The sequence below is a fragment of the Limulus polyphemus genome, unplaced genomic scaffold (assembly GCF_000517525.1).
Source record: "Limulus polyphemus unplaced genomic scaffold, Limulus_polyphemus-2.1.2 Scaffold226, whole genome shotgun sequence".
Classification (NCBI taxonomy): Eukaryota; Metazoa; Arthropoda; class Merostomata; order Xiphosura; family Limulidae; genus Limulus; species Limulus polyphemus.
In genome coordinates this window covers 452363-463716 of record NW_013665836.1, presented here as the reverse complement: position 1 = coordinate 463716, position 11354 = coordinate 452363, and positions in this window count along the sequence as shown.

Genomic DNA, 11354 nt, shown 5'->3' with positions numbered 1-11354 from the left:
CTTTGTATTGTTACATAATCTGAAGTTTCTAGAACTTTCCACACGCCTATAAATATAACCAACGCGAAACGCCAAAGAAGAGCATCTATTATTGGTTTGCTAAAGTTGGTGTGCTATAAACTTTGTAAGCTATAACTGTGATTAACGCTTATTAATCGGGAAACTTCAGATATTTGACCAGGAATGTTTATAAATTTCGAACATTACAAATCATTCAACTTCAGTGGATTCACATCGAACATTAGTACTTTTACGAAAACATTACCTAACGTCATCGGTGGAAAAAGTCGGCTTGTGATCAGTGAATTTCACAGAGCTAGCTAGCTCCCTGTTTAGTGAGTTATATCTACATCAACTCGAAATTAATTCGCTCATCTTGAATCCTCGATAAGACATCACGGAAGTTTCAGACTAGAAAGAATACTTTATATTTCTTGTAACTTTGTAAAACTTGTGCATATAAATCATTGTTTGTAATAACTATTTGTAATAACTGTTATTGTAAATTGTATTGTTGTTTATATATTAAAATATATCTGTATTAAAAAAAGAAACCGTGTGTATCAATCTTCTTGGCAAATATTATAAATTGGATACATATTGGCATTTATTTAACTACTGAACTTATATTATCATTCAGCTCTGTTTCAGACCATTCGAAATTATAATAAGCAACATAATATTGGTTTATCCCTGTTTCTGATTGGAGGAGAGATTTCCTGTAGATTCAACCAATGGTAGCCACAGGTTACTCACCTCTACTCCTGAATCTATATTTAGTGAAGATTTGTCTTGTCTTTCAAAATGTGTTTGTATCGATGATTCTAGTTTTCCCAGTTTATTGTATGTCCAGTTGAAATAGTATATTTTACAATGGCTGAATTTTGTATTTTCATTAGTCTTATACTGTCTTTATGTTATTTTATTCTTGTTGCGAGTCTTCTTTCCACTTTTCCAATGTATGTTTCGTTGCAGGAACAGGGAATTTCATAAATGACGTTTTTGTGTTTCTCATTGGTAGGTTGCTGTTTGTTTTTTACCAGAATGGACCTTAATATCTTGTAGGATTTCCATCGGACTTCTATGTTGAATTTCTTGGCTATGCGTTTGAGTTTTCCACTGAAATTTTGCAGGTAGGGGAAAAAAATGCTAGTAGTGGTAGTGTTTTTTACCTTTTATTTCTGTTGTGATCTTCTTCAGGGAGTTTTTGATAATAGAGGAGGTATAACCATTCTGTTTAAAACACTCTACGATCATTTGGCGTTCTGTTTCGATGGATGTCTTCTTGCAAATGTTTTCTTCTCTCTTGTTTAGGCATTGGATTATACCACGTTTTATCGAGGTCGGATGATAGGACTGGAAGTGTATGTAGGTTCATGTGGGTGTGTTTTCTGTATATAGTTGTGATGCTTTTTCTCTCTTGTCTGTTGATGAGTATGTCAAGAGACGGTAGGCTGGTTTGTTCCTCTATTTTCATGGTGAAGTGGATTCTGTTGTTAATAGAATTAAGATGTTCTAGGAAGGCTGGTGAGTTTTCATGACCATGGGGTCAAATAGCGAAGAAAATTGGTTATGTAAGTGTGGATGAGAGGGCTCTTTCTTCAAAGTCTTTCTTGAAAATGTCTTTGTGGAAGAGAATTGTCATTCAGCAGTCATTGTCTGATGATGTGAATGTTTTCTGAAGCCGGAACATTGGTAAATAGGTCTGTGACGTCAAAACTGACTAGAATATCCTGGGATCTGATGTGTAGCTTTCTGGGTTGTTCTTTTAAATCTGTTGAGTTTTGAATGTGATGTTCGTAGTGGAGATAGGATAGGTACCAGGAAGGTAGCTAGTTGATGGCAAGGTGAGTTTATAGCACTGATGATAGGCCTTAAAGGTGTGTTAGGTTTGTGTACCTTAGATAGTCCGTAGAACTGAGCAGGAAAGGTTTCGTTGGTTTTCAAGTCTTTGGATAGCTTCTCGCTGATTAAGTTTTGTTTCTTAAGTTTGTTCAGTGTTATATTGATGAGTCTCTTTGTGTTTTCTGTGGGGTCATTGGTGATCTTTCTGTATTGGTGTTTGTCTAGTAACTGCTTTATCTTCGTGTCATAATCTTTGACGTCTAGGATGACTATTCTGTTTCCCTTGTCTGCTGGTAGAATCTTGATATTGTTAGCTCGTTTCAAACGGTTCAGTGCGCTGCATTCTTGTTTAGTGATGTTCGATTTTGGTTTCTTGGCATTCTTGAAGATGGCGTAAGTTTGATATCGGAATTGTTGAGCCAAAGGTTTTGAGGGGTTTTGTGCAGCATATTCTACGGTTGCAGCTATGTCAATAGTTGGAACGGTGCTATGTTGCATGGCGAAGTTTAGACCTAGGTTGTGAATCTTGTTTTCTGCTTCACTTAGTAATCTCGAACTGTAATTGTGAACTATGTTTGTAGTCGTAGGATTATCTGTCTGTTACTCACCTCTACTCCAGAATCTCTGTTTAGTGAAGGTTTAATTCTGTTAATATAAAATGATTCTTAAATTTTCTTGTCTTCCAGAATTTGTCTGTGTCGATGATTCTAGTTTTTAAAAATCTAACTTATTTCTATTTTCTAGTTCGATTGGAGCAACAATTAAATCTGAGCGAAGGAATAATGTGAGTACTTTTTGTTTGATAATAATCTCAAAACGGTGGATTATGGGTAAATTATTGTGTATAGTTTTAAGAACAAGAAATGAATATGACTGATTTATTGACTAGTTTCTCAGTTGTAATTTAACACACTATTTTCCGTAATTCCTATCCCAGTATTTCAAGTTCAGAATATTAATGTACAAATTTAACTTTTTTTTTATTTAAACACGTACTGAAAATAAGTAGTTTCTGAAGTGTGGTTTGTATCATATCAAATTTAAGTTAGAACATTAAGTTCGAGCTTCAAGCTTTTATCTACGAAGATAACGAAGACGAAGGTAATTTGTATCAATTTCAGTACTTAATCGTTATATACGCCTGTTAGAGACATTTTAATTTGTTTTCATTTACTTCTACTAAGATGAGTTTGTTCTCGTGAGGATCCACTTTTGATACTATTTATAATATCTCTTTCCACAGTTTATAACTTTCATTAGGTCTACTGAATATTGGTGTAAACAATGACAGAGCAAACATATTTACTGTTTTAATTCAGTTAATACATATCGTTTTATTGCATTTTGCGTAGTTTATGCTACTTTTCATTAATGAATTATGTTAGGTTAGTTTACGTCTTGAATCCATTTACTCACATGCTTGGTATTCTTGTCTTTGGTGTTTTAATTTTTTGTGCATAACTGATTTCGATTTGTTGATAGAGCTCAATATTACTTAGATTGTTTTGTTATATTGTAGTAGTCTTACTATAAAGCACTATTTTAGAAATCAGTTAGATAACACTTGCTTTATTAAGCTGATACGTTAAACTGATGATATAGAAATATCCGTTTAATATGCTTATTAAATAAAAAAACAATAGCCAATGGAAAAGTAACCATTTGATATTTTGAAGGTATCTTTTCACACTCAACATTAAGAAAAGTAGAAATTTAATCGTTTCAGGAAATTATCGAATCCCGTCATAAAGTGTTGGGCCTTCATTTCTGCCGATGGCAAATTGCACATTAAGCCAATTACCGTTTTAAAAATATAAATGTATTAACTGAAACCTAGCTTGTCTTTTCGAAATTTTAAACTTGAACCTTGTCTTACTATCTTCAGAACATACCATAAAAAAATCAGATACCTTAATTGTATTGATTCCCTACTTAATCTTGTAAACTTCAATTAGATCTCTCCAGCCTTCTATTCTCAGGGGAAAGCTTTTTCTTGCAAGTGTTCATGAACGTATAATTCTTCTTAGTCAGTATGATGTTTTTCATGCACTGGGATGTTCTTACTGTATATAATTATATTTTTTCTCAACCACGGACACAAATCTGAAGTGAATATGTCTGTGACAACCTCCTCTCTCTCACATTCTGCAAAATATCTCTAATTCAGTAACAGCAAACAGTAACAGTAATAACAGTAACAAATTTAGTGCTAGTACTTATTACAGGCAACAGTTTTTTTTCGAAATATTAAATAAATCAGTTATCAGAGAGAAAAATGAAATCGGTTAAGTCTATTTATTTGAATTAGTATTTACTGATGTGTGAGGAGAGAGAAATGTTTGTTTGTTTGTTTTGAATTTCGCCCAAAACTACACGAGGGCTATCTGCGCTAGCCATCCATAATTTAGCAGCGTAAGAAGGCAGCTAGTCATCACCGCCCACCGCCAAATCTTGGGCTACTCTTTTACCAACGAATAGTGGGATTGACTGTCACATTATAACGCCCCCACGGCTGAAAGGGCGAACATGTTTGGTGGTACGGGGATTCGAACCAGCGACCCTCAGATTGCGAGTCGAGCATCGTAATCATCTAGCCATGGAGGAAAGAGAAATGGTTCGGATATTTACTATCAGGTATTTACAGAATTAAATACAAAGCTTCTTTGCGTACTGCAATAATGTATTATATTTAAAACACATTACGAACTCTTTTTTTTTCAGGTATCACAGACAATAAAAAAGAAGAAACAAAAAGTTATACTTGTTTGTTTTCGAATTTCGCGCAAAGCTACACGACGGCTATCTGCGCTAGCCGTCCCTAATTTAGCGGTGTAAGACTAGAGGGAAGGTAGCTAGTCATCACGACCCACCGCCAACTCTTGGGCTACTCTTTTAACAACGAATAGTGGGATTTACCGTAACATTATAACGCCCCCACGGCTGACAGGGCGAGCACGTTTGGTGGGCCGGATTCGTACCCGCGACCCTCAGATTGCGAGTCGAGCGCCTTATCCACCTGGCCATGCCGGGCCTATCTTCTATGAAGAAAGTCTATTTTTATCACCACTGGGACTTCTAGTTAAGCACAGTGTCTGGGATTTGTGGTTAATTATTCACTAATTGTACAGTAGATCCATAATATAGAAGAAAAAAAAACACCTTTAATTTAATTGTAATCATTACACAAAAAGCATTTTAAAGGATGGAAGGACAGAAATGTTGACAAAAACCCTAAATATTCCTGTTTTTTTATAATTTGCCTAAATCGCTGCAATATTTACCACAGCCCAATAAAAATTATAAAATTTATTCATAAAAGTTTTTATTAGATTTACTATGTTGAGGAGAGGAAACAATTAATTAAGCCGCTATCGATTGAATCTTCTGAACCTCAACTCTGTTTTTAAGTAGTTCATTCAAAATGAATCACACAAATCACTATGCATTTCCATTTTCTTAACCACTATTAGAAATAACAAGTAATTTACCACCATTTTGTTACTTTTCTTAACCACTATTAGAAATAACAAGTAATTTACCACCATTTTGTTACTTTTCTTAACCACTATTAGAAATAACAAGTAATTTACCACCATTTTGTTACTTTTCTTAACTACTATTAGAAATAACAAGTAATTTATCAACATTTTGTTACTTTTCTTAACTGATATTAGAAATAACAAGTAATTGACCAGCATTTTGTTACTTTTCTTAACTACTATTAGAAATAACAAGTAATTTACCACCATTTTGTTACTTTTCTTAACCACTATTAGAAATAACAAGTAATTTACCACCATTTTGTTACTTTTCTTAACCACTATTAGAAATAACAAGTAATTTACCACTACTTCAATTTAAGTAGAAATAAGGACGAACTTCAAGCTCTCTCACCGGACGTTGCCAAACAGTTTAAGACAATTGAAGATGGAAGTGTGTTAAATAAATATACTCATAAGTAGTCAGGCCATCTAATTAATTAAATTGAATGTCTATGTGTTAAATATCCACACTGTAATCCAAAGTAGTTTCACTGATTACATTTCGTATGATTTTTATTAGATTAATTTAAATGTCACCTATCTGACATTTAGATTTCAAAGAAGCGCACATAATGTTTCAGTTCTATAGGTTACAGGTAAGATACTTCAAGGCATACGATAATGTTTGTTTGTTTGGAATTAAGCACAAAGTTACACAATAGGCTATCTGTGTTTTGTCCACCACGGATATCGAAACCCAGTTTCTAGCGTTATATGTCCGCAGACGTAGTTAAACGTAGTTTTAAGAACTGATTTTATAATCTGCTGACTGGCGTACAAAGCTGATTTCCCAGCTAAATGATTTAATCAGTTATTTCAGTAGTCTTGATTCTAGATATTAGCTCTGAAAACCTAATTTTGATAAATAAATTGCTAACCTTTAAACCTTAATTAAGTAATTATTTTGTCTAAGCTTGAACATCTCCTCTTTTAATTTTCATAAGACGAACATAATTAACTATAATTAACTTGATAACGTATAGAGCTCATCTAAAATATATTTATCAAGTAGTATAATTATGTTGACATAATGACTCTAAATAAGTTCAAAATAAATAAAATAGTTTGTTATCTTTCATACAAATTAAACCTTGTTTGAAAATATTTTTGAGAAAAAGTAAAAGTAACAATCTACCTAAATATTACAAATTCTACTTCCTAAATACTATTTTAATTATTCTCACGTTTCTTTCCCTCCGCCGATGGCTCAGCGGCAAATTTAAGGGCTTATAATGTTTTAAATCGGGTTTCAATGCTTGCGTTGAGCACAGCATAGATAGCCAATTGTATACCTTTGTGATTAACAACAAAAAAACCAAAAATGATTTTCTCTCAGGAAAATATTTAAATATTCATTTCATTGTTAATTTACACAAAATATTTAAGTTGTAAAAACGTCTCTTCAAATGTTAAAAAAAAGGTTGCATTGGATCAAATATTATCAGCAGTTGTTTAGATACTAAAACGTTTAACTTAAAAAAAACACAAAAGCGAAACAACTCAATTGATACTTGAAATGTTTATGAGCTATAAAAAAATGTCTCTCGGTGGCTTAGCAGTACGTTTGCGGGTTTATAACGCTAAAAATCAGGTGTATATACTGGTGGTGAGCGCAACACATTCGCCCCACTCTTTTTGGGAACTTTTTCGCCCTCCTCCTGAGATATGCATTCGGTTCAGCGCAAGAAGGGATATATCTTCGGTCTAGATCAGATGGTAGACTCTTCAATCTTGCCCGCCTGAATGCGAGGACAAAGATTCGTGAAGTACTCGTTAGGGACATGCTGTTTGCTGACGACGCTGCAGTCGCGACTCACACCGAACGGGAACTGCAACTGCTGATGGACCACTTCTTGCAGGCCTGCCAAGAATTCGGATTAACCATCAGCGTGAAGAAGACAAATGTCCTGAGCCAGAGCACACCGGTACCACCGGTCATCAATATCGATGACTATGAGCTCGATGTCGTTCACCAGTTTATCTACCTTGACTCTACCATTACTGACAGCCTCTCGCTTGATGCTGAGATCGACAGAAGGATTGGAAAGGCAACCACGATGCTTGCTCGCCTTATGCCAAGAGTGTGGACAAACTCTAAGCTGACCGTGAAGACGAAGATGTCTGTGTACAGCGCCTGTGTCCTCAGCACCCTTCTATATGACAGCGAGACGTGGACTACTTATGCCAGCCAAGAGAAAAGACTGAATACCTTCCACCTCAGAAGCCTGCGACGCATACTTGGTATCTCCTGGCAAGACAAGGTAACTAACACTGATGTCTTGTCTCGTACGAACCAATCTACCATGTACACTCTGTTACGACAGCACCAGTTGCGCTGAATAGGCCACGTGCACCGTATGAAGGATGGCGGAATCCCAAAAGACATCCTCTACGGAGAACTTGCCGAAGGACAGAGAGGCATCGGCCGCTCGCAGCTGAAATACAAGGATATTTGCAAAAGAGACATGAAAGTGCTCAACATCAACACCGAAACTTGGGAGAACCTCGCTGCCGATCGCGCCGACTGAAGAAACACTCTCCGTAAACAGCTGAAGATCGGTGAAGAGGAATTGATGGTGGATGCAGAAGAGAAGCGAGCGAATCAAAAGGAACAGGCAGCCAACAGACCAGCGTCAACGCACATATGTAACCTCTGCAACCGGGACTGTCACTCTCGTGTCGGTCTCCTTAGTCACAAGAGACGCTGCTCTAGACGAGCGATCAACATGAGCTAACAATGGACGGATGCTTATCCATGGTCATACCTGGCCGAAGGAGGCCTACAAAAAAAAGAGCTTAACACAAATAGCTCATTGGGTATGTTTCTGCTGAGCAACAGACAAACAAACTTTAAAGAAAAACAATGACAAAAAAAAAGACATGGACACTAACAGTGGTGTCAAGAAAATTAAACTAAAGACTCAAAAGTATAATATAAATTGGCTTATTAAAGTTGTAAAGTTGTAAACCACTGAGTGAAACCTACTACAAATTATATATAAGAGTTCATAGCAATGATGTTTAATCTGTTTTATTCAGTCAAATCCGTAACATTGTTGGTTTGTAGTTCTCGTATAAAATGGTTTGTGATTAAAGAAGACCATGTTATCTTTACAGCTGTGAGCATCTTTTAAATATATTATTTTAAAAATAATGTTGTCTATTTATAGTTTAGCTATATTACTATCTGTGTTACTATATCAAATAATTCTCATGACTTAAAATTTACTCTACCAGTACTACTGTAAAGAAGAGGGATTCTTCAATAGCTTCGGCACTTGCAACTATTTTAGGCACGAGTAGAGTAAATTAGCCTATGAGACCTTTTTAGCTGCGGCATAGGGGCTTACAGAACGGCTCTGTTTTTGTTTGTTTTTTCTCAGTACAAACTTTTAGTTCATAGCTCCATCATTTCTTAACCGATTTTAGATCCAATTACAGTTTTGTACTCATGAGGTGAAACCCTTTTGATTGATGTATTTGACCACGCTATAATTAGATCTTAAATCAGTAAAAAAATGACAGAGCTATGAACTAAAAGTTTGTACTTGAAAAAAAAAATCAGAACTATGCCGCGGCTAAAAAATGTTCATAATCTAAAGTTTACCTTATTATTCCACCAAAATCCTACTAGTCTACATTAAATTTACATATATATATATATATGAACCGAATTAATAAGAAAATATATTTTCACACCAATAATTAACCCGTTATTCAATAATAATTACTTTATGTCTGATGTGCTTAAACTTCACTTAAGTATTAAATTCTGAATAATGTTAAAAAATACGGTTTTAAATTCTTAAATCCAAATTTATACGAACTTATTTTTCTAAGATGCACTGTTATCAGATGTCAATGTAAAAACTTAGTATTCAATGAGTGTTGTCTTTATTCTATTTTGGCTGTTGAAATGATTAATCGAATTGGAGCAAAGATATTTAAAAAAAATAGATGATGGAAAAAAGTTCTCTCCTTCAATGAAGTTAACTCTACACGTTTTTTTTTTTCCATTGACATACCGTGGCATTTGTTCAGAACTACTTCCAGTCTACACTTCACTTGATTAGTATTCTGTTTTCTACGCAACAAGCACTGAATCATTGCACAGTGTCTATAGAGTTTTAATCGATATTTTTCTGCAATTAACTGTCATTAACACAATAAACGAAGTTTCTTTATATCCGGCAACAAAAATATTTCGCAATCGAATAATCAATTTCATCAGCAATAACAGAAAATTTGTATATTTAATAAGTAATAAAGCATTTACTGTAAAAGCTTAGTCTCTTTTAGTTCCAAAACATAATACAGAGTTTTACAGCAAAACCTACAACTGCACAAAGTATAGAATGTCTATGCATGTGAAACTACATAAGAGTTTGCTTCAGATTATTCTTAAAGAAAACACTTTACACCTTTCTTTAATCTACACATAAAATATTCGTTGATGATCTGTTCTTGATTATTTCTATTACAACAGCTCCTATCTATGTTTTTCTTTAAAATACACGTGCCTTCTTAGAGATTTTGTCTTCAACAAAATCGCAAGATTGCATTCAATTAAATGTATAAATTAACTTTCTTAAAGGGTTTTCATAGAATATGACTTAATGCTACTGTTACTTGTCTTCTGATAAGATTCACGAAGTTTAAGTTAAAATATCTTGTCTCGGCAAAGGTTATATATATTTGGAGTTGTTTCCTGAGCAGATTCATAAGGACATTGTATATGTCTAAGTGTCTATAAAAATAGTTTCCTTGCCTCTATAACTCCATTTTCAAAAGAGAGTTTTACAATGAAAAGCTTAAAATTCTCATTTCAGTAAGTTTATCTCATATTTATTGCTTTCCCTTTGAAAATACAGTTGAATTTTGAACGAAACACAACTTACGTGAACAATACTGCGCCTGGAAGGTTTTTAATATTTAATAGTTTTTATCTTCTCCTATCTGATCGGGTATGTTTAAAAAGCCATTTTGAGTTTAGCTGTTAGATTTGAAAAAAATAAAACAAATCACTTTCATATGTAATTCGACACAAGAACAATCTGTCTCAGCAAAAGCTCAAAGTCTTACATTGTCTTCATATTACATTATTATATAGCTCAGAAGCTAATTAAGTTTCTGGTTGTAAACACGACAACTAATTTATAGAAAACTCATATTTTGTTTTCTATGGTGTATTATATTGTTGTTGAATGAAGAGCGGAGTAGAATTTATAATAAGTTTTAAGTTTCCTGTTAGTTAAAGCAATAAATGAAACCAGGATATCTTTGAGCTGTTTTAATTTTGAAACTGAAATTGTGCATTAGTTAATGGTTCTTGATTTACAGAAATAGATGATCAAAACCCCTCAAGAGGTTTAAAGAACTATATTTTTGTACTATTCAGCGCTTTATAAAATCATTAATTTTTATAGTTAGTTTTGGCTGTTTTTTCATCTTAAAATTCAGTTTAGAAACTTGCTTTGGCAAAATGTATGAAGGTTATTAAGCAATTCAATTAAAATTATTTTTCCTGAATTTAACAACAGACTTAAAAACTGAAACTTACGCGATCTTATGTTCTTTCAGTTTTGATATTTATAGGACAGTGGAAGAAGAAGTTATATTTCACAGTACATTTTATTGGGTTCAGAGTTAAATTTTTCAATTTTATTTCAAATATAGTTCTCGATAATGAATGTAATTATAATACTGAAAAGAAACACACACACACATATGTATATATACACACACATATATATATATATATATACTAACTTTAAGAAATCAATATTTTCTCTTGGAATTCTGGACAATTGAACATAGAGAGGTAGCATATATACATATTAGAAACATGATCGGTGTGAGTGTGTTCGTTGTGTTCTAGAAAATGCTAAAGAAAATAAAGAATTGTTTATTCTTATAGTAAGTTAGTAGGTAACTCACCAAACAATACTAGTATTGTTGTTGTTGTTG